This window comes from Mauremys reevesii, linkage group 14 (assembly GCF_016161935.1).
Source record: "Mauremys reevesii isolate NIE-2019 linkage group 14, ASM1616193v1, whole genome shotgun sequence".
NCBI classification, from domain to species: Eukaryota; Metazoa; Chordata; order Testudines; family Geoemydidae; genus Mauremys; species Mauremys reevesii.
Window position 1 is genome coordinate 26,901,487 of NC_052636.1, and position 22,578 is coordinate 26,924,064.

Below are 22,578 nucleotides of genomic sequence, written 5' to 3' on the forward strand. Positions count from 1 at the left end.
TGTGATTTGACCTTCCTGATTTCACTCCTGCATGCCTGAGCAATATTTTTATACTCCTCCCTGGTCATTTATCCAATCTTCCACTTCTTGTGCTTCTTTTTGTGTTTAAGATAAGCAAGGATTTCACTGTTAAGCCAAGCTTGTCGCCTGCCATATTTACTATTCTTTCTACACATCGGGATGGTTTTTTCCTGCAACCTCAATAAGGATTCTTTAATCCTTTAGAGGATTGGAACTGATTTCAGTGAAGGGACATGTTTGCTAGGTTTTTATGCATTTGCACAGGAAAACATTGAGTTTTTCTATTCATTTCAGGAATCCCTATTCAGTGGAACTCCTGAACATAATGGAAATCCCATTATTTTTGTTGAAGGAAGAGGTTTGTAAGGGGGTACTTGGATTTGAACCAAGGACCATTTGAACTGCAGTCAAACACTCTACCACTGAGCTCTACCCCCATGACTGCTGTGTAGGTAAGTCAGAGATCTTAAAGATTTTGAAGGACAGGCCCTGCCTCAGAGATCTCCTGTTCTGTTCCCAGACCACAGTGCTTTTAAAAATGGGGTTTGATTAAATTTATAGATCCATGTAAACACCACAGCTTGCACACCCACCCCCATAGCTTCCCCCAGTGACAGAGCTACCACCTCTCGGGGAGATGGATTAACTACACGGACGGGACAGCTCTCTCCCCTCCGCTTAGAGCATCTTCATTATTTATGAATAGGTGGGAAATAAACTCCTGAATGGACAGTAACCAATTTATCAAATATTGCTGGGTCTGCATTCAATATGGGTACCTGGTCGTATTGGCTGGATTAGTAGGAGTGTTGGAAAAATCATAGTGCTAATGAAGCCTTTCCGTATTAGGCCTGAGTAAACCAAAGTTATGTTATGCTTGTCCAAACTGTGTTGGAAAGCTTACAGAACTCATTAGACTGAAGGCCGTGTATCTACCTAAGTCAGCTATTTCGCTTATCAGTTTTGTTTGGCTCCCCAAGTATATGTTGGCTCCCCAAGTGTATGCAGCTGCGTTCACATGTATGCATCCAAAGTATCTAGTACAAAGGGTCAACGGATGTATCTTGTGTCCCCTTCAGAATGACAAATGTATCCTCAACAGCTGTATGTCTCTTGTAGCCCCCACAAAATGATATATGTATCCTGCGTACCCAATTATCCACAGGGTTTATAGGTCAACCAAATGACGTAGACAAACGTAGGCTAAGTTGTTTGTTACCGGCTATAAAGGTAGGCCGTTTGGCCATGAAAGGTGTGTCTCTTTCTCTGGCACTAGCCGAGAGGAACACCCGCTCAGCTGACCGATCAATAAAGGGTGTGGTACTCGTCTTCCTGTCTCCGTGCCTCCTTGGTGTAATTAGGTAAGCTCCAGGGGGAAACGAGCCCTTTTGGCTAACAAATGGCGACTCCACGCCGGGACTTCTCTCCCTGTTGGGGGCGCTGACCGGCGGCCGAGGACGGCTCAGGAGAGTGGCCACCTTGAGCTATTGGTTTGCTCGAGCTCCGGGTCGCCGCAATCGGCCGGGACGGCTACGCCTCCATAGAGAACTCCAAACGACACGGAGGCAAGACAGTACCAGAAGAGGAGTCCACCTGCCAGACGTGGCCACTCCGGGCGTGGTAAGTGCGTTACCTCCTGGGTTTGAGGATTAACGCCGAAGAGTGAGGGTTGGGACCTTGGGCCCCTAATGGTAAAGGAACCCACAAATAGGAAGGTGTGTGTGGGTAAAAGCTTTCTGGTTAAGGTACCTAGGTTCAGACACGGCTAATGAATAATTCCATTAACTCCACGAGTCCGTGGGCCGTGCTGAACAATTACTGGGACTTAGAGCAGCCCCAGGGCTGGCTTTTCTTTTGGTAGGGTACTTTTGTTTCTTGTTCTATTGGTATGCTGGAAGCCAAAACTGTAATCGGGTCTAGGAGCGTGTGAACCCATCTTCTCTTCCCCTTCTTTCCGTGTGGGTAAGGGACAGTCTAAACATTCCATCTCACCCCTAAGGGTACCCCAGCATATTATATGTACGTACATTATGGTTCTAAAACCTGCAGGTATTTAGAGAATTGGAATCTTTATACGTGAAGCTCCATCTAAACAATGCCCATTAAAAGGTACCTTTAATCTAGATAGGATCATATATCTCAGAGGAGCTTTTAATCACCAAAGAAAAGCCTCTGACACAGTGTGAGCAATTTGTCTAGAAACGGGTTAATTTAAAACTCAGCTTCGCCCAGAGATAAAAAAAAGAAAGTTGTTTTATGCTCAAGGTCAAGCAAACCAAAGGCAGTACAAGTTACAGAACTGAGATTACATTTGCAAAGCTTAACTGTTTGGTGAGATCCAACAGTCTGACTTTGTGACGGATGCCGGTGTTGGTGTGGCTTGGTGACACTGGAGAAGCCACAGGTAGCTGACCTGGACTAGAATCTCTGAAAGAGACACCGCAGGAGATTCCAGGGTGTAAAAGAACAGCCTTCCCAAGAGCGGAAGCATGTTGGAAATTCTGAACAAGCTGTATACAGGATAATCTCCCGTCCACCTATTCCCTTTTCTGAATGTTATATACAGACGTGGCCAGTCTGGATATGTGTAAGTATGGGGCATTTATATCTTTCTTGAGTGATGTGGGAGCATTCCCAACACTCTCCATTGTTGTTTTATCATTTTAATGAAGCTTTAAAATTTGGTTATATGGTGTATTTTCTCTATCCTCCTGCAACGTCCTGCAGTGTCAGTTTGATCACCTGACATGAGGCATAAATTGGTAACAGAAATTTGTCACAGTTTGGTGAGCAATAGAGAATGGGGGAACCCTGTAGAATTTACACCATCTATTTGTTTTACCCTTGTTGTTTTATGTTTGTTTTATTTGGTTATGTTGGTGTTATATGTTGAGGATTGCATAATTAAAGGTGTGCCCATTCTCAGCTGCAGTAAGTCTGAGAACTGGAGAAGGGTTTAGCATTCCTCTCTCCACCCTGGTTGACCAGAAAGGGTGGCAGGTGAAAGGATCTACCCCCAGTCGTAGCAGGACTGGGCAATAGAGTAGTTGGAAAAAAGGAAGCCCTGGCTAAGCAAGTACCAGTCCTTCAGGGACTTGTTAAAATGTAACCATTTGTGCTCAGCATACACCGTAACAGCAGTGTGTTTGCTACAAGAGGCAATTAAATAGTTAACGCCAGTGGGCCATGCGTTTTGCCCAGGTGGCAAGCCTCACGAGGGAGGACTCGGGTCGTCTTGTGAATAAAATGTTTTGGGAAAAGACCAGAAGGGTGGGGGCAGAAGCCCATGAAAGAAACGGTTCAGCGGAAAAAAAAAAGGATCAGCCCAGGCGGGCGGGCAACAGACAGAGAGCTTGGAGAACAGGTTGGAAACTTTTGAGGGTCTCGTGGAAGGAAGAAGTAAGTGAGTATAAGCATGGGGATTTCAAATACTCAGAAGGATATTTGAAATGGTGATTTGAATTGGTAAGTGGCTGTTGAAAGACAAAGCAAGTGATATAAGGAAAGAGCAAGTGATTTGAAGGAAAGTGAAGAGTTAACCCTGTAGTTGCTGGAAGGAATAGTAGTTGAACTTTGTAAAAATGCTAAAGAGAAAAGTTCTTGGTGTTTTTTTTTTAAATGTTTGTAAATAAATTCAGGCAAAGAAATTATTAGATTGCAATCATTTGGCTATGAACAATTTTGTTGAATTAGCTAAAGAATGTATACAGTGCTGTGTAAATGAAAATTTATTAGGCTCTAAGGCACTATAAGTGGTGATGTTTTCTTTCAGTGTTTAAAAGCAGGAGTTAAAAGTAAAAAGCAAGCCAGAAAGCATCTGTATTAATGCAAATTATCTAACTGATAAGGTAAAAGCCACTGAAACCTGGGCTGCCTATAAAACATATACAAGAAAATATGGGGTAATTCCCCTGTTTTGCCTAAAATCAACAAGGGTATTTGTATATTTTAAGCAATAATTGACTGCCCAGAAGGGTAGACCTTTGTTTTTGTCTTTCAGATAATCAAAGAAAACTAATGCCAGCTAAACAGCATACAACATACCATGATTTACTGGCAGAGTAAAAATTATGTTTTGTGTTTATGTTCTGTCTTGTGGTGTCTGTCTCAAGTGGCCAGAATTGTTGTTTAATATTTTCATGGGATGGTCTGGTTGAAATAAATCAGAAGGCTTGAATTGAAATGCAGATATTTGTTTTGTTCAACTTAAAATACAAAGTGTTTGGATACATCAGAAAAATGTGATATACTAAAGTCTTATGTATTTTCTTAAGTAAAAGAAAAAACTGCATTGGCCAAATTGCATACTAACAGTCTTTGGAAGCAAGGACATAAAAAGTTAACCCACTCCCCATATTGTACATGGGATCCTTCTGGCTACCTCAGATTTCTAGCCAGAGGGCTGGGGATGGTGGGAAGCTATTGAACTAGAGCTTGTATTAAATGAACTCATCAAAGTGGGTGTGCTTGTCCTGGCTTGTTGTTCCAAAGCTCTGTAATAAGGTTATTTTAGTAGAAGGGTATATGTGGCATACATTAAATAATAAGACTAATGTACTGTATAACAGCAATGTGTATGTGTTCATTGTTAACAAAAGGTGTATAAGTAAAAAGTAAAAGTTTCCTTTGTAGGTTAAAAAAAGGAAGCCAAAAAGGGGAAAGGAAAAAGAACGAGTTAAATGAGAAAAACTTTAACTAGCAAGCTCAGTCCAAAAAAAAAAAAAAAAAATACACTGACTTCGTTCAAGGACACTTGGCTAACAACCAGAAAAGGGGGGCTGTACAATCTGCAAAGACACTAATGCAATGTGTTAGGTTTCCTTTTTACACAGGTAAAGACGCACTACCCGAAGACCCTAGCAGCCCTGCCACTCCATGGAACCTGGAGACCGGATCAATGTACAGGTCCACCAACAAAAGACTGCTTTGGCTCCACGCTGGAAAGGCCCTTATTGAGTCCTGCTGATTACCAACACCGCTGTGAAATGCCAAAAACTGATTGCTTGGACCCATGATTCTCACTGCAAAAAGACCCGTCCACATCAGGAGAACTCTCCTATATGATTAGCCTATTCTTTCTTCTAGTTCAACTGTGCTTCTGGACAGCAGGGAAAAAGGACAAGGTGACGTGCTAGCTAACCTCTCCCTTGTCCGCTGACAGACCTACTGTGCCTTTGAACTTTTCTAGAAGAATCAAAAACCATTACAGGCTGGTGTATTCCTAATCCCTCCCCTGTAGAATGCTGAACTACAACTGTTTGGGGAAAGAAGAAAAAAAAAAACACTCACTCCACTGACATTGCCAAAGTCCAAGAATTCCTGACTAAAAAGGACATTGAGAACTGACCCTGGTAAAGAAACAAAAATTCTACACTGGCAGGAAGAAACTTGTGGGATCCTGTTTGGAAATGTGGTATTAATTGAATTTTGGGGTTTATTCTACAGGCTGCGCCCTGTGTTTTGGATAAATCCTTTAGTATGTATTGCCCTCCCTAATTGGATTTTAAATGACATTGCCTTTATCCAGTTTTCAGATCACTTTTACATACCCAGATTGCTCACAAGGGGCTGCCATTAGATTAGCACAACAAAGAGCCTGGGTTATTTCCTCTGGAGAAAGGGGAATTGACCAGATCCCTGTGGGCTGGGGCCAATAGTGTTGCAGTCATCTGAATTATTTTTCAAAGCCAAGAACATAATAAGAAATTGGGCCGACTAGAAAGGGCCACTAGCCTTATTTTTTAAGCTCAGCTATCTTAAGTACAGGCTGGAGCTGGTGAGTTACATGTCATTTCCACCCTTAGTTCTATAACCCAGAAGTTACTGACAGAGATGGTATTGAATATCACTGAGGCTGGGAAGGCATTGCAGTGGGATCTAGTATGTTTAAAATTTCAGGATTTCCTGAATGACCAGCTGATGGCCATTTGGAGTAATCTTGAGTACCAGACTTGGCCCACTGCCCTTACAGACACATCTGAAGTACCATCTGATCTGTGGTCATGGAAACATATTTGGACACTTTCTGGATGAAAGTGTGTACATTTACAGTGCTCCTTCCAAGCATATGGACCGGTTAGGGTGGGTGTGGCTCCCACATACCGAATCCTGCCGGGTCCATGGGGAGGATGCATATGGGACTAAATTATTCACCGAGGCTTCTGGGAAATTAAACCATTGAGTATGCCTACCTGAGTTATAGTCAGTGCCCCGATCCCTTAGTTGTTAAATGAACAAGGTTCCACTCTTTTGTCCATGCATTCATTCCTGGGTTGGGGTGACTAAGCTTAAAGGAGCAGTTGTAAATATTTCTGCAGAGCTTCATTGCTTTTGGCCTCAAAGTGTGAGAAAACTCAGCCAAAAGGTTTGGTGAGTATTCTCAAAGGGGGGAGTTGTTGGAAAAATCATAGTGCTAATGAAGCCTTTCCGTATTAGGCCTGAGTAAACCAAAGTTATGTTATGCTTGTCCAAACTGTGTTGGAAAGCTTACAGAACTCATTAGACTGAAGGCCGTGTATCTACCTAAGTCAGCTATTTCGCTTATCAGTTTTGTTTGGCTCCCCAAGTATATGTTGGCTCCCCAAGTGTATGCAGCTGCGTTCACATGTATGCATCCAAAGTATCTAGTACAAAGGGTCAACGGATGTATCTTGTGTCCCCTTCAGAATGACAAATGTATCCTCAACAGCTGTATGTCTCTTGTAGCCCCCACAAAATGATATATGTATCCTGCGTACCCAATTATCCACAGGGTTTATAGGTCAACCAAATGACGTAGACAAACGTAGGCTAAGTTGTTTGTTACCGGCTATAAAGGTAGGCCGTTTGGCCATGAAAGGTGTGTCTCTTTCTCTGGCACTAGCCGAGAGGAACACCCGCTCAGCTGACCGATCAATAAAGGGTGTGGTACTCGTCTTCCTGTCTCCGTGCCTCCTTGGTGTAATTAGGTAAGCTCCAGGGGGAAACGAGCCCTTTTGGCTAACAGGAGCATTGCCGGCAGATCGAGGGAAGTGATTATTCCCTTCTAGTCGGCACTAGTGAGGCCACATCTGGAGCATTGAGTCCAATTTTCGTCCCCCCCACTACAGAAACAAATTGGAGAGAGTCTAGGGGAGGGCAACAAAAATGATTAGGGGGCAGGGGACTTACAAGGAGAGGCTGAGGGCAGAGCCGCCCAGAGGGAGGGCAGGGGGGCAATTTGCCCCAGGCCCTGCAGGGCCCCCATGTGAATACAGTATTCTAGAGTATTGCAACTTTTTTTTATGGAAGGGGCCCCCAAAATTGTTTTGCCCCAGGCCCCCTGAATCCTCTGGGCAGCCCTGCCCACTCCACCCCCTTGACTCGTTCGCCTCCCTCTCAGGCCCCACCTGTGCTCTGCCCTCACTCCCATTGGCCACTTCCCACCCCCGCTCTTCCACTGTGGCTGGGGCCTGCTGGTCCACCTTCCGCTCGCTCCTCTCCTCCCTGAAGGCCTCCTGGTGCCTCTCCACCCCTACCCCACGGCCGGCCTGCGGCCCCCCCCCCCCTGCCCCCCCCCTGAGACCCGCCCCGCCCACCGCCACCCCCCTCACTGCCCCTCCCTGAGACCCTCCTGCCCACCGCCCCACCTCTCTGCCCCTCCTGAGACCCGCCCTGCCCACCACTTGCACCTCTCTGCCTCTCCGAGACCCACCCTGCCCAGCGCTCACACCTCTCTACCCCTCCCCTGACCTTCCCTGTCCACCACCCCACCTCTTTGCCCCACCCTGAGACCCGCCCTGTCCACCTCTTTCCTCGGTCATCTGTTGTTATTCCTTGAAACATCAAGGATGGAATTAAAAGCTGAGTTTACTCCAGGGTGAGGAAAGAAAGGAGCCACCAACCCCCTGACAAATCTCAGTGCCCCAGAGAAAACCTGCCCCCTGCTATTGCAATCACTGCTGTGCTGGGGATATGGCAGGAAAGGGACTGTGTGAATGATCGAGGCAGGAAATGGACAACAATCTACAGCAACGTCATTGACCACAAACACACTCTAATCATGCTCCAGCCAGAAGGGAAATGAGCAGGAATTCTTGCAGTTCAGCCCTGGACACACTTACACAATGGCACAGCAGTGTGTGTGTTGTGGAAGCTGGTCTGAGGAAACAACTGGAATTGATCACTCAGTGAGAACAGAACTAGAGTGCAGTGAGAGATGCACCCCAACCAAGTAGTTGTGGCTGAGTGGTTAAGGTGGTGGACTAGAAATCCATTGGGGTCTCCCTGCACAGGTTTGAATCCTGCCAACTACAGAGGAAGCTGTGGTTCTTTAGTTTCAAAGGAGCTGGGTCTTGTCTCACTCTCAAGCTGTGTCTACACTATTGGGCAATGCGCAAGTAAAGTGTTTTAATTAAACAGCTGCTGCATGTCCGCACTATGCCCTTGTGTCACCAGAGCACATCCACGCTAGAATCTTGGATGGCCACAGAGAGCAGTGCACTGTGGGTAGCTGTGCAACTGGCTGCAGGGTATTTTGGGAAGGCTTTGCAATGCCTCACGGGCTGGTACAGCATCACATGATGCAGGTTTCTCTATCTCACTGTTCCATGGGCATCTTACTAGATTGCCAGCTGCTTTTCAACTGCAGTGTGCGTGGCGGGGCAGAGACTGTGTGTGTGTGGGGAGAGGGAGTGTGTGTGTGGGGAGAGTGAGTGTGTCGGCACACTGTGTCTATGTTCAGACAGCTGCTGCAAGCAACCAGGCCTGAGGCAGGGGGAGGGGGCAGCCCCAACATCAGCCCCCGCTTCCCTCACTGGCTCAGCTCAGCACAGCAGCCTCTGTCGCACATACACACACACTGCTGCTGCTGAGCTCTGTGTCGGGTGCTGGAACAGGGGTTTAGAGGGCCGTGGCCCCACCACTCTTAACTGGCTGTTAGGACAAATGATGGAGGGGGGAAAGGTGGAGTCTTGGGGGGGGGAGAGGCGTTCTGTGGGTGTGGCCTCGGGGGGAGAGGTGGTGTGAGTGGGGGTCCTTGGAGAAGGGGTGTCATGGGAGTGCCACAGTTCAGACAATAGTGACCCCCCACTGTAAGGAAGCTCCCGCCGCCCCTGCTCTGTGTTGGTAGCGCGGGAGAGAGCTGTGTTCCAGGGCAGTGATTTGCTCCCCGGGGCTCCGCCAGGGGCGCTTGGGAGGCTGAAGGGAGCCCTGGGCCCTTTAAATCACCAGCCTGGGGAAGCCGGGCCGGGCTGGCACAGCGTACCCGCTCTTGCCAGTACCCCATACCGGAATGTACCAGCTTACGTTCACCTCCGGAAGGTCCTCACGTGGATCAATAACTGGTTAAAAGCCAGGAAACAAAGGGTAGGAATAAATGGACAGTTTTCAGGATGGAAACAGGTGCCTGTACTGGGACTAGTCAACATCTTCATAAACGATCTGCTGAACAGGGAGGTGACAAAATTTGCGGATGATCCAAAACTACAGAGGATAGTTAAGTCCAAAGCAGACTGAGAGGAGCTAAAAAGAGATTTCACAAAACTGGGTGAAAGGGCAACAAAATGGCAGATGAAATTCAATGTTGATCAATGCAAAGTGATGCACATTGGCAAACATGATCCCAACTCTACATATAAAACGATGGGATGTAAAATAGCTGTTCCAACTCAAGTGAGAGATCTCGGAGTCACTGTGGATAGTTCTCTGCAAACATCCACTCAATGGGCAGTGGCAGGCAAAAAGCGAACAGAATGTTGGGAATCATGAAGAAAGGGATAGAGAATAAGAGATAAAATCTTATTGCCACTGTATAAATCCATGGTACGCCCATATCTTGAATACTGCGTGCAGATATGGTCGCTCCATCTTAAAAAAGATGTATTGAAATTGGAAAAGGTTCAGAAATGGGTATGGAGTGTCTGCCATATGAGGAGAGAATAATAAGACTGGGACTTTTCAACTTGGAGAAAAGATGACTAAGGGGAAATATGCTAGAGGTCTATAAAATCATGACTGGTGTGGGGAAAGTAAATAAGGAGTGTTACTTATTCCTTCTCATAACACAAGAACTAGGGGTCACCAAATGAAATTAATAGGCAGCCCGTTTAAAACAAACAAAAGGAAGTATTTTTTCACACAACGCACAGTCAACCTACAGAACTCCTTGCCAGAGGAGGTTGTGAAGGCCAAGACTATAACAGGGTTCCAAAAAAGAGCTAAATCAATTCATGGAGGACATGCTCTGAGCCAGGATGGGCAGGGATGGTATCCCTAGGCTCTGTTTGCCAGGAGCTGGGAATAGGTGACAGGGGATGGGTCACTTGGCGATTCCCTGTTCTGTTCATTCCCCTCTGGGGCACCTGGCTTTGGCCGCTATGGGAAGACAGGATACTGGGCTAGATGGACCCAGTCTGATCCAGTCTGGCCGTTCGTACGTCCTTACGTCCTTATGCTCCTTTCATACAGGTGCCTGGGATTCTGCCTCACAATGTGTCCCTGAGGTCTCAGCCAAAATGCCCAGACAGGCAAACACTCTGGGCTCCTGAAGCCTCGGCCCCCCACCTAGTGCCCTATGTCTCATCCCTGACCCTTGCTGCTGGTCCTTGCTATAGACTGTGAGAGAAGCAGAGGCAGTGCAGGAGCCTTCTGGGGACGCAGATCTGAGGCTTTGGGGAGACACATTGTCTGAGACATCAGAGCGCTGCAAACCCTGCAGCCAACCCCTCAATCCGGGGCCTGTTCCAGCCCTGAGTCTGGGCTGCCACGATCCCTCCCCCAGAGCAGGGCGCCCACAGATTACAGCCTGGAAATAGGCGTGTGAGACTAACTCCTGTTCTCCCTGACAGGGCCTCCCCTAGACCAAGTGCCTCTCCCAGGCAAAACGTGTCTTCGGAACCCCCCCAGCCTCGCTCCATATGTTAAAATTTTGAATATCTTATTTTTCATTGCATTTGTAGCTCAGCTCATGAATATTGACGCACAATTTCGATGCATGATTTTCTCTGTCATATAAGATGATAAATGTGCAGGCTAGGTTCTGTAAACCTGTATTTATTCATGCCATATATAAGCAAATAAAACAAATGCATTTTCTTTAAGCATATAGAAACTTTTTAATTTTGACAGTAACTGAAATGTACTAACATCTAGAAATGGAACTGTCAGTAGCACAGGGTGGGCGGTATTAAATAGTGTTACAGTAGGAGACAGCGTTAGGATATTAACCCCAGGCCCTTTGTTCTAAGGTCGCTTCTCTCGCCTTTCCCCCATGAACTGAAGCACAGCATTACAGAGATCCAAAGATTGACCAATGGCATTTCCAAGTGCTAAAATAGCAAGCGATGTCAGTCTCTCATTGGCCATCAGCGACTGAAGATGTGGTTTAATGAGCCGGAGCTTCAAGGCGAGGGTGGCTCTGTCCACTGCCTTCCGTTGTGCTGCTGGGCCCCAAGTCCCTGGTGGCCAATATGTGACACTGGGAGAAGACAGTGGGGTGGCAAGTGGCGGCAGGACTTTTGCCACCAGGGTCTAGCTGCCCAACTTCCTCCTGGTACTGCTGGCCCCCCGTCGCCTTCAGGAAACCCAGGAACTGAGGCAGGAATAGGGCGAGGAAGCAAGTAAAGCCGAGCAAGGAAGGCAAAAGTGAATCTTGTCTTCATGGGCCACTCGCAATGACGTCCTTTTTCTGTGCCACAGCTGACAACAACATCCCAGACAGAAAAGCAGGAGGACAAAAAGAAACCGAGCAGCTGCTGAAGTAGTTCAGTTGGGAGCGTGCTAGACTAACAGGCTCTTCTATCCCCCTGTGTGCACGGGTGGGATGTTTTCTGAAAGTGCAGCAGTTCCTTTAACTGCCACGAGTCCCTCATTTCAGGCTATGCAGCAGGAAAAGGCAGCATGGGCTTCTGCACCGAGTTGGCCCACCTGACCTTTCATTCTTCTCTTGCTCTTTGTCAGCAAGGGGAAGAAAAAGAAGCTCTCCCTCAAGCTGGAGTCACAAGGGCGACGTAAGGACGACTTCCTGAGCCCCGGCTCCAGTCCTCTGCTCTGCCAGCTGACCTATTGAAGGGCTGTCACCACTTTCTCTAGGTTTGTCCATCGGTCTGTGTCAGGGTGAGCAACAGCCAAATTAATGGAGTTTCTGTAGTGTAGTGGTTATCACGTTTGTCTAACATGTAAAAGGTCCCTGGTTCAAAACCAGGCAGAAACATGCTGGCTTCCTTTTGCCAGATCCCCTTGCTGTTCAGGAAGGCCTCCTCCTTCTCCTATTGGCCTGTCCCTGGGATAACTCCAACCCCCGCATGACAGAGGGTGCTGACAGCAGTGGAGAAAGCACCTTGGCGTCAGGCTGGAGAACCTAGAGGAGTGCGGCGTGTCACCTTTTGGAGGCTTGTGGCTCGGCCTCCTCTGCTGTTGGAGGTTGGCCGGTGGAGGCCGGCTCTTCCTGCTGGCCTCCTCTGCGTGACTTGCCAAAGGAGGAAGTGAGGCAGGAATGGGGCAAAAGAGGAAAGTCGAGCTGAGGAAGGCAGGGCAGAAAGTAAGCACCTCAGTGCGGCTAAATGGGGTTAGTAGAGCATCACCATTCGTTCTGCAAAGCCGGGGGAGGTGCGGTTGGCTGCTGGGAGGCAGAATCCTGTGCCTGCCTGTTGGCATCCCAGGGGTGGCTCCTTGCAGCCCAGGAGAAGCGGGGTTCTGGGGGGAAGGAAAAGCAGCAATGGCGAGGCTGAGTGGGCTCCTTTCTGGCCGACATGGTGGGCTGTGAGGGGTTTGGGAGTTGCCTGTAAGCCGTAAGTGGACTTAGTGCAGTGAAAACTGCTGCTCCATTCTGGCTGACCTGGGGGCGCCATTGATGACATGGGAGTGGGGGCAGGGCGCTGGCTGTGAGCAAATGGGATCCAGGAAGCCCCAGCCTGCCCCTCCAGGGGCCGAGTCGTCTTCTTCTCTCCTGCCATGGGGAGCCCGTCCTTAAGCCTGCCCAGCATGCACTGCAGCTCGAGCATTAAGCCTTCCTGTGTGGCCTGTGCTGGAGCTGACCCTGGACCCCTGTGGGGCACTGTTGGGGGAAATCCCGACTGCAAATAATTCTGGCCACAAGATCAACCCATTGGGTTGAATGGGGCAAGCTGGAGGCCTGGTGCCTTAGTCCGTGGGGCCAGCAGGTCAAGACATTTTCCTGCATGTGGGGGAGGCAGCCGCTGTGGTTCGCCCTTCCTGCTCCCTGCGCTGCTGCACCCTAAAATCCCTGTCGGCCGGCAAGATGGGCTGCGAGCCTGGAGAGAGGAGGCAAGGGGTGGCCCGAGCCTTGGCCACTGCCCCTGCCCCAGGCAGCCCACAGAGACCTGATGCCTTCCCAAGCAACACACGGAGATGTGCCAGCAGCGCTAAGGCGGCTCCCTGCCCACTCTGCCCCCTCCCTCCCTGCCACACTGCTCCTGGAAGTGGCCGGCATATCCCTGCAGCCCTGAGTGCAAACGCCACAGCTGACCCGCCCCCGTATCCCACTGCCTAGGAGCCACTGCCGGAGGGGAGTGTGTGCCAGTCACTTTGGGAGCTGTGCTGCCTGAGGTAAGCACCTTCACCCCCGACCACCTCCTGCACCCCTACCCCTGCCCCAGCACAGAGGCTCTCTGTGTCTTGAACAAGCACTTTCAAGGATTGGCCAAGAACTTCTGCTCTGTTTCTGTGAAAAAGACACAAAAAAGGGAGCCCAACGGACAAGTTTAGTTCGCAAGCACAAACTGGCAGGGCCAAGCCTGGATCTCTCAGTTACTCAGAAGGCTCTTTAGCCAGCTCTTCCCAAAGGCCAGTCTCTAGAGGCTTTTGTGACATGATGTACTTCAAAATAGCTCCCTGTAGCTCAAATAGTCATCATTCATATATGGCTGTGATATGTCCTACCAACCATTCCATGTAAGTTATCATATGAAAAGTCATGATCTGCTGAAATCGGTTATTCTGTCCAAATATGTATAGCATGAGGGTGTGTGAAGTTATGCATTTTGCTGTATGGTTGTTACTGAAATAGGCTATAATTTTGCTAGTGACCCCTGCCGAGGAGGGTGTTCAACAGCCATGAATCAGCAGAGGAATTGTAATTAAGGGATTTCCAATTCAGTGACAGATGCCCAAACACAACACTGTGGGGACTGCTCAAGTCTATGACTCAGTTGCACAAGACCACACCAGGAGGATTCCCCAACCTAGTGACTCAGCAGAGCCCATCCGGACATGTCTGGGCAAGTGTCTTCTAGACACTTGAACTAAGGATATAAAATAGGAGACTGTGGCATCATGTTTTTTGCCCTTCTCCTCCCCCACCTATGCTGGAAGCAGCAGGAATCCTGAGAAAATGAAGGTCATCTGAGGACAGTAATCCAGGTTTTAGGGGGAATTCTATGTATTAAGGAGGGTAACATCCAGTAGGATGAGAAAATTGCTTGAACTAACTACTGCCTAGTGTAATAAGGTGTAAAGTTTAGATTTTGCTGTGGTCGTACAGTGCTTAGTGCTCTGCGTTCTGGCCTCAAGAGCCATGGATGCATGTTGAGTTACGATGACCTTTTCCTTGTCTCCACATTTCTTATGTGCCTCCTTCTGACACTTGTCAGAAAAAACAACTGGTTTCTTTTGCAAGCATTTGCATTGCAAGGCAGAGGCAGTCTTCTCTGTTTCCGCAAAAGAGTCACCAAAAGGTGGGAAGAGCAGACACATTTGTTAAGGCACTACTGGGAGCTGCATCCCTAACTCCACTTTACCTGGCAGGTGAGTCACCCAGCTTAGCCACGGTGCGACTCTCTGGGACTTTTCTCCCAACCGCTCCATTTTTCATCAATGACAATCAAAAGGAAGGTGACATGACATGTGTGTGTGAACATCTCCAGGGAATCACAAGGATGTGTGGCGCAGGCTCGTGTTGTAGCAATTGCAGTTGAAGCAACCGTCATGCCAATACCAGTCATAGCAGCGTTTTCATCAACTCCAGGTTTGTGATTTGATTGTTTCAATGCTTCTCTCCAAAGAAGCCTTTTCCTTAGCAAGCAATGACTTGGATACCAAGGGAGGCCTCTTCTGTTTCCTAGGAAGACACAGGAAAATGTGAGCAGAGGAGACAAAAGCCATACACCAAGGCACCACTGGGAGTTGAACCCAGGATCTCCTGTTTACTAGACAGGTGCTTTAGCCAGCTAAGCCATGGTGCCTGCCTGAAGAATGTATTTGCAACTGTTTCATTTGATGGTTCAAGTCAACACCTGCAAATTCTAAAGTACAGACGTTCCCCATTTCCCTCAAGACTTGCAGACCTTGAGGTGTCTGGCTCTCTGTGCACAGAAAGCCACAGCTGAGTAGACAGAGGTCTTCTAACATGTACCTCTCCCACCAGTCACTGTGATCAGATAATGGTTAGTGATCTGTGTTTCAGTCACAGCAACCTCGGCTCAGTTCTGAGTCATGGTAACCTTTCCTTCAGCTCCAGACTTCTCATTTGCCACTTTCCACATGTGGTAGACTGTCTGCCCCCAAACAAGCAGGAGAAAGATTAAGGCAGCCTTGAAGAGGCTGTGCAGAACCCAGCCTATCAAGAAAGGGCTTATTGGGAGAGCCAATCAGGAGAAGGCTTGCTGGAGCAGCCCATATATAAAGAGCTGCTCAGCACAGCAAGAATTAGTCACTCCTTGGAGTTTTAGGAGGAGGGTTGGCTGCTGTGAAGGAAGGCAGGAAGGAGCAGGGAGGGCACTATGATCAGAGTAGTGCTGGGGTAAGGGGTGCATGAGTGACCTCCTGGCTGACTACTGCCAGACTAAGGCCCTGATACAAAGGTGGAGGAAGGTTCTAGGTCTGTTGGGAAATGGTCCAGGGAAACAGATGGCAGGGTTGGAGGTTCACACCTTTTGCCTCAGTCGCCACTGACACAGGTGGCTACACCCTGGACTGCAGCCGGCCACTGAGGCAAGTGTCTGGGTAGAGGACACCCCCCCCCCCAGAAGGGGGGAGAGAACTGAGTGGGGCACAGCCAGAGGGCTGTGTCCATAAGAGGACACTGAAGTCCTGAGAGCAACATGGGTCCTAATGATAGAACAGATGGTGGCCAGACGCTACTAGATGAAGGCGCACCGGTGGACCAGAGGTAATTGCTAGGATGGTCAGCAGGAGGTGCTGCAGTGAGGCATGCCCCATGGCACCAAGACTTAGCTGCAAGGAAGGCTCTCTGTCTTGAACAAGCACTTAGAAGGATTCTGCTGACAGGTCTTTTCTTTTTCTGAAAAGAGATACAAAAAAGGAGCCAACAGACACACTAGGTTCGGCAAGGAAGAACTGGCAGGCCAAGCCAGGCTCTCCTGGTTAGTAGGAAGGTTCTTCAGCCAGCTCTTCACAAAGATCACTATCTAGAGACCTTTAAACAGCCACTGCAGATGCTCACCACAAAAGAGATGCCAAAATGGAGTTCTCCACTGCCTGCAGCCATCACGCTACCAGGAGTTCTGTGCACAGAGAAGCCCCTGCTGGTGGCAAAAGGCTTTGGTAGAGACTCTTCTGACACCAGCCATTCTCATATAGCGTTTAGCGCTCTGTGTTGTGGCTTCAGCATCCACAGATGCCAGTTCAATTGGGGACATTTTTCCTGGCTCCACATTTGTCTAATGGCTCCTTTCAACACTTGTCACCAAAAAGACCTGTTTCTTTTGCAAGCGATGTACAGCCAGGCAAAGGCAGGCGTCTCCATTTCCTCAAAAGATCACCAAGCTGTGGGGAGAGGAGACACATTCAGCCAAGCTGGATGCTGAATCTCCTCTTTATTCAGCAGGTGTCTGTGAAGGACATAAATCTACACCGTGTAGAGGTCAAGAATAGGAGTTTATTACACACAGTGCTGGCGGAGTGGGCTTATTAGGCTCAGAGACACTGTTAATTAATTAATTATAATAGAATATATAGATTTTCCACGGGCGGGGGAAAGTGAGAGGCTAGGTAGTTCCATACCCCAGGACAGGTTTTGCAAGACAGGATAAGCACATTAGCCAATGATTAACAGATTAGATAATGTCTCCACCCATGGTCTCAAGTTAGCAAGTTAACATTTCATTAATACTTTGATAAAATGTTATTAGTATAAAATATATATGTTGAATTCTGATTTAGGATCCATAGGAAGGAGCAACTCCTTTGATTGTCCAACAGGTACATTCCTAGGGGTTACAGAAAAGAAACAGTTAAAGTATATGGCAATAAAGATTGTTTTCTGTGTGTCTTAAGGCAGGCATTGGTCCCTTGGAAGGGAGGTGGAAGGATGCCATATCTTATACTGACAGGTGCCAACTTTTCATAAACTCAAGGTTGGATCTGTGGGAAGAACGTCTCCCGACAGAAGAAACAAACACAATAGGAATAGGGATTCTTTGTTCAATCTGCAACTCTGAATAAGACACAATTCTTTAGTTCTTAGCTCCAACACCTGGCAATTTGCTGACCAGCCCTATCTTAGCAAGCAAGGCTTTCTGTTTACCCAGCTTTCTCTTAGCTGATCACTATTTGCTAGGCCTCTGGTCCCTTGACCATACTCTGGACTTTGGGTCTGGAAAAGAGCTGGCACAATCCATAGACCAGGTTGTTATACAAAACGCACATGGATTTTAACCCTTCACATACAGTAATGGCAAAGTTCTTGGTTCAGGCTTGTAGCGGTGATGGAATAAACTGCAGGTTCAAATCAAGTCTCTGGAGTACATCCCCAGCTGGGATGGGTCATCAGTCCTTTGTGCAGAGCTTCAGTTTATAGCAAAGTCCCTCCAGAGGTATGAAGCAGGAATGAAGACAAGATGGAGACAAGGCATCAGCCTTTTCTAGTCTCTTGCCATGTGGTCTTTGCTTTCTTTGTCCCAAGGACTCTCTATCCAGCATGTGGCATAGAAAAACCTTAGAGTTCTGTCCATAGGCAGGTCCCTGCAGACCTTGCTGAGTCACAAGGTGTATCTGCCTTCGCTCAATGGGTCGATTGTATAGCTGATGGTCCTTAATGGGCCATCAAGCAGGCTAGGCAGAACTGACACCAGCTTGTCTGGCTGGGGTGTTCCCCAGAAGCAGAGCGCAAATTTGAAATAGGGACAGCATAGATCCAATATTCATAACTTTAACTATGAAGATGATACACATCTAGAGATACCATCATTATAATAATTCAGTCAGAACCTCTCCATGGACCTCTTACACGACAACCTTTCTACAGTATTGGCTGCAAATATAGAACAGTGGTTGCAATGGTGATCTATAGTTACAGATTATGTCAGTAACGTCACAGGAGGTGACACGGCATCAGTGAGACTGATACTGGAATACTGCCTCCAGTTTTGGTGTCTTCATTTGAAAAAGATATTGTGAAATTGGAGCTGAGGCAGCAAAGAGCCACCAAATGTTCTGAGGGCTGGAGAAAAATGCCTTCTAGTGAGCTATTGAAAGAGCTCAACCTGATTAGCTTATCAAAGAAGATTGAAAGGTGACTTCATTGAAGCGTTGAAGTGCCTATTGGCTATTAAAGGGCTCTTTAATCTAGCAGAGAAAGGCCTAACCAGACCCAATGGCTGGAAGGTGAAAAGAGACAAATTCACATTACAACTAAGGCACAAATATTCAACACCGAGGATAATTCACCACAAGAACAAGCTTCCAAGGAAAGTGGTGGATTTGCCATCTCCTCATGTCACTTAATGAAGACTAGATGCCTTTCTGGAATGTGTTTGCCCAAAAGTAGCTATTGTGTCATACAGGAGGCCTGAGATATGCAGGGGGTCAGATTAGATGCTCTAATGGTCTCTTCTGGCCATAAAGTCGACTAATTTCTGAAAAACTGAGTGTAGCATTGGGAGCAGCGTCTGATGTTTCCCTGTCTAGCCGGCTTGCTGCCTAGAACGAACACTCCTTGCGTGGGGTGATCCCCAGGGAGTAGCTCAAACCTCCAAAGTGCCTGGCCAGGGGCAGGACATTGGCACAGCAAGGGAGGGTGTGGCAGTGACATCACAAAGGCCTTTTGCAGGACCTCAGACTATTGGTCCAAGGTGGTGGGGAGGTGGTGACCTCACAGAGAGATGCTGACATCAGCCAGGCAGGACAGGGACGAGGGGCCAGGGAAACCTCAGAGACCCCTGTGGCTTTGCTTCAGCAAGTCTCCTTCTCCAGGTCTCTCTTTGAGGACTGAGAGAGTATTCGGGTTCACGGACGTGAGCGCCAGGAGGAACCTCTTTCGAGTTTTCTCCTTCCCTGGGGACATTAGGGTTTGTCCTTTTTGTTTCACTTTTTCCTCCCTCCCTCTTTTCTCTTCGTCTCTTGCTTCTTTTGTCCTTTCTCCTGTTCCCCTCCCAACACAGGGAGGGAGGGGTGTGTGTGTGTGTTTGTTGTGGAGCTCTGCTCTGCAGCTCCCACTGTGGGAGGTCCACACAAAAATGTGGGGCTGAACTAGTGCTCGGGCAGTGATCCCCACCAGTGACCTGGGCCGTCCTTTGGGCTCTCTGGTGAGAACCCTCAGCCTCCCGTCCTCAGTCTCTCCCCTGATTGGCTCAGCAGGGGGTTATTGACAGGGAGGAGACTCAGGTCCTTGTTGTTCTCCTTTAAGACCAAGGAAATAAGTCAGAATCAGTTCTGTGTTTGATGAATTTTGCTGCTTCTCTGCATTAATGGTCTGCTGCCGCTGAGGGGAGCCTGAGCCCTTTAAATCCTGGCCCCCAGCCCAGCCGCCAGAGCTGTGGCCGGGATTCAAAGGACTCTGGGCTGCCCGCAGCCCTGGGGAGCTCTGAGCCCTTTCAATCCTGGCCCCAGCCCGGCTGCCGGAGCCCTGGCCGTGGGCAGTCCAGAGCCATTTCAATCCCCGCCGTGGAAGCCGGTGTGGTCCAGCACGGCGTACTGGTTCTTGCCGGTACGCCGTACCAGACCAGACCGGCTTACTTTCACCTCTGAGTGGGTGGGGGGTGCTGCAATCCCCTGCTAGAAAGTAATGGTGGTGGGGGACTCTGTGAGCGGCTCAACATCCAACTCTGGTGGCAGATGCGGTGTGGGGGACTCCAGGTATTTCTAGGATCCACTATTTCCACCTGCCTGTAAAGTCCAGCCTTCCCCAGCACATTCACTGCAGTGCAATTGGGTCACTGTTTCCATGGCTGCACAGCAAAGAATCACTCCCAGTTTCCTTTTCATCTGCAGCAGGATTAGCCTGTGGCGGTAGTTAATGATGTGGATCTTGTAATTTGTTATTCATTCCCCACCTTGACAATTCAGACAGTCCCTTTCCTACTCAAATCCCCAGCACCTCAGTGACCCCTGATAGCAGGGGTTGGGTTTTCCCTGTGGCCCTGAGATTTTCAGGGTTCTTTTCCCCTCCACCTGGAGTGAACTCAGCTTTTCCCCATCCCAGACAATCCATGAAATAACAACAGGGGCATAAAGAGAGGGGAGGGAACATCTCACGGCCAGGGCTGGATGTGCCCAGAGCCCCTGCTTGTCCATTGTTTCCATGGAATTTGGTCTCCTGCTTTGCACAAGGGACAGAGAAAGATCTTGCTGTTCCTGTGTCTGTGCAAAGAAAATTGTGCTTCTGTATGAAAGAGAGGAGGGAAATGGGCCCATGGTGGGGCAATAGCCTCAGGATTAAGACCTAAGGACTCAGGCTGAGAACTGATTTAACTCCACTCATCTGGGATTTAACAAATTCTCTTCCATGGAGACACTGGGAACTTGTGACATTGATCCAGACTCTGGGGGTTCAGGCTGCTTTAACTCTTGGTAAAAACATGAACTTGATTCCAAGAAGGGAGAGAGAAGCCCGAAGCTGACTTTAGTCCCAGGCTGGGGTCTCCTGGATGGGTGGAAACTTCCTTCCCTGCAACCAGGGGACAGCAGCTACTGGAGACATACCAGGGCTCGGAGGAAGGGGGATTGTTGCATGGACTTTATGCACAGGGCCCCACTAACTCTAAATCCTCCACTGTAGAAGGAACTTAGAAAGTCAGACCTTGGTCAACGGTAGGACTGGGGTTTGAAAAAGATTCTTTTTTCCTCCCCTTCATGAGAAAGAAAGGAAGAGCTGGCAGCTCAGGTGCAGAAAACCACGTTTTCCTCTGGCTGAGGAGCTGGCAATCAGGTACAGACGACTGGTGTCTCCTGAAGGGAGGGGGCACAATGTCAGGGTTCAGCCCCACCCCCTTATGATCAACAGCCCCTCCCCGCTGTGAACAGTGCAGGAGAGGAAGCAGCAAAGGCAGCCCCTCTCCACTCACCCCTCCAGCAGCTGCTGTGCAGGGAGGGAGCCTGGCAGCACCACATGATGTAGCAGGCCATAGCTAACCCAGGTGGGGCACAGGACCCCACACACGCCCTCTGCGAGTGTTGCCTCTGAAATTAGGAAAACTGGTGAGTTCAAGGCACAGCTGCACACCCAGAGGAAAGCCCAGCACGACACGCCCAGGGTGAAGGGGGTGCTAAAGCCTGGTATCAAACCAGAAACCTTCAGATCTTCAGGATAATGCAATCCCAACTGAGCTACTTTGGCAATGACCAGGCCAACCAGGAAGGCTTAATACACGAGCCGCAGCACATGCTGGGAAGATTTAAACCTGGATGTCACAACACAGGAGACAACCAGTGGACTTGGCCCGGAGGCGCAGGCTGGGTTTTCCTACATCCCAGTCACTCAAGCCAGCACCTGCCCCCTCGCAAGCTGTCACTGGCACCCCCAGCTCTGGCCCCTGCCTGTCCTCTCACCCCTGTCTGCATCCCTTTGCCTGTAGCAGTGGCACCATTCCCAGCCGTGGACCATGGGGGACATGGAAAAAGGTAAGGGGGGACATGACCCTGAAGTGTGTTGGGACCACTGATCTCGGTGGTGGGACAAGGGGGTTAAATCTTGGCAGAGACCCCCAAAGGGCAGGTGTGGCTGCTGTCGAGCTGCCTGGGCCCAGACAATGGCCACAAATTCTGTCTCCTAGCAACCGATGGCCGAGGCGCACCTGCTGCAAGAGGCCAGCTGGCCGGGAGGAGTCGGAGAACAAAGAACGAGCTGGAGGCCAGCTGAGCAGGTTGCCAGGGAAACAGGACAAAGGACAGACGAGGGGCAAAGGGCCTGGCTGAGTCGGGCTGTTGGGAGCAAGGAGTCTGCCGGGTTGGGGACTCGAGGGGAGAGCCCAGGCTCTGAGTTCGGGGTCTCCCCAAGATGGACGTTGCTGAATCTTCCTGCTTCCTGTGCGAACACAGAACTTTCCCAGGCTGGATTCCAGACCCCTAACGAACCTTCTGTTGTACAGCGCTGGCTGAGAGTCACTGGGGACCGTGGAAGTTGGGGTGCAGGACTCCCTTCGGGGTGAGGCTTTCCGAGATGTCTGATTCAGGTGGACTCATGACTGGAAGGGCTTGGGGTGGAACAGGGATGCTGAAAGGTCCAAGGTTGGTCTGAGGAGATGCTGAAGCCAAGGAGGCTTCCCCCAGTGAGAGCATGTGGGAGGAAAGACTTGGACCTGCCAACTTTGGGAACCTGTGAATGTGAAGTGACCAAGTGGTGAGTTAACAACGATGCTGTTGCACAGGATTTGACTGGAATGAGAAAACAAAAAGTCCTTAAAG

General features: G+C 49.0%; 3 non-coding genes across 3 annotated transcripts; 1 reads left to right on the forward strand and 2 right to left on the reverse strand.

Moving 5' to 3' along the window:
- Positions 1-386: 386 nt before the first annotated feature.
- Positions 387-458, reverse strand: TRNAC-GCA. Its single transcript has one exon. It is a non-coding gene; the product is annotated as a tRNA-Cys (tRNA).
- An 11,659-nt stretch (positions 459-12,117) lies between these two features.
- TRNAV-AAC lies at positions 12,118-12,190 on the forward strand. Its single transcript has one exon. It is a non-coding gene; the product is annotated as a tRNA-Val (tRNA).
- A 2,915-nt stretch (positions 12,191-15,105) lies between these two features.
- TRNAT-AGU lies at positions 15,106-15,179 on the reverse strand. Its single transcript has one exon. It is a non-coding gene; the product is annotated as a tRNA-Thr (tRNA).
- Between the last annotated feature and the right edge of the window lie 7,399 nt (positions 15,180-22,578).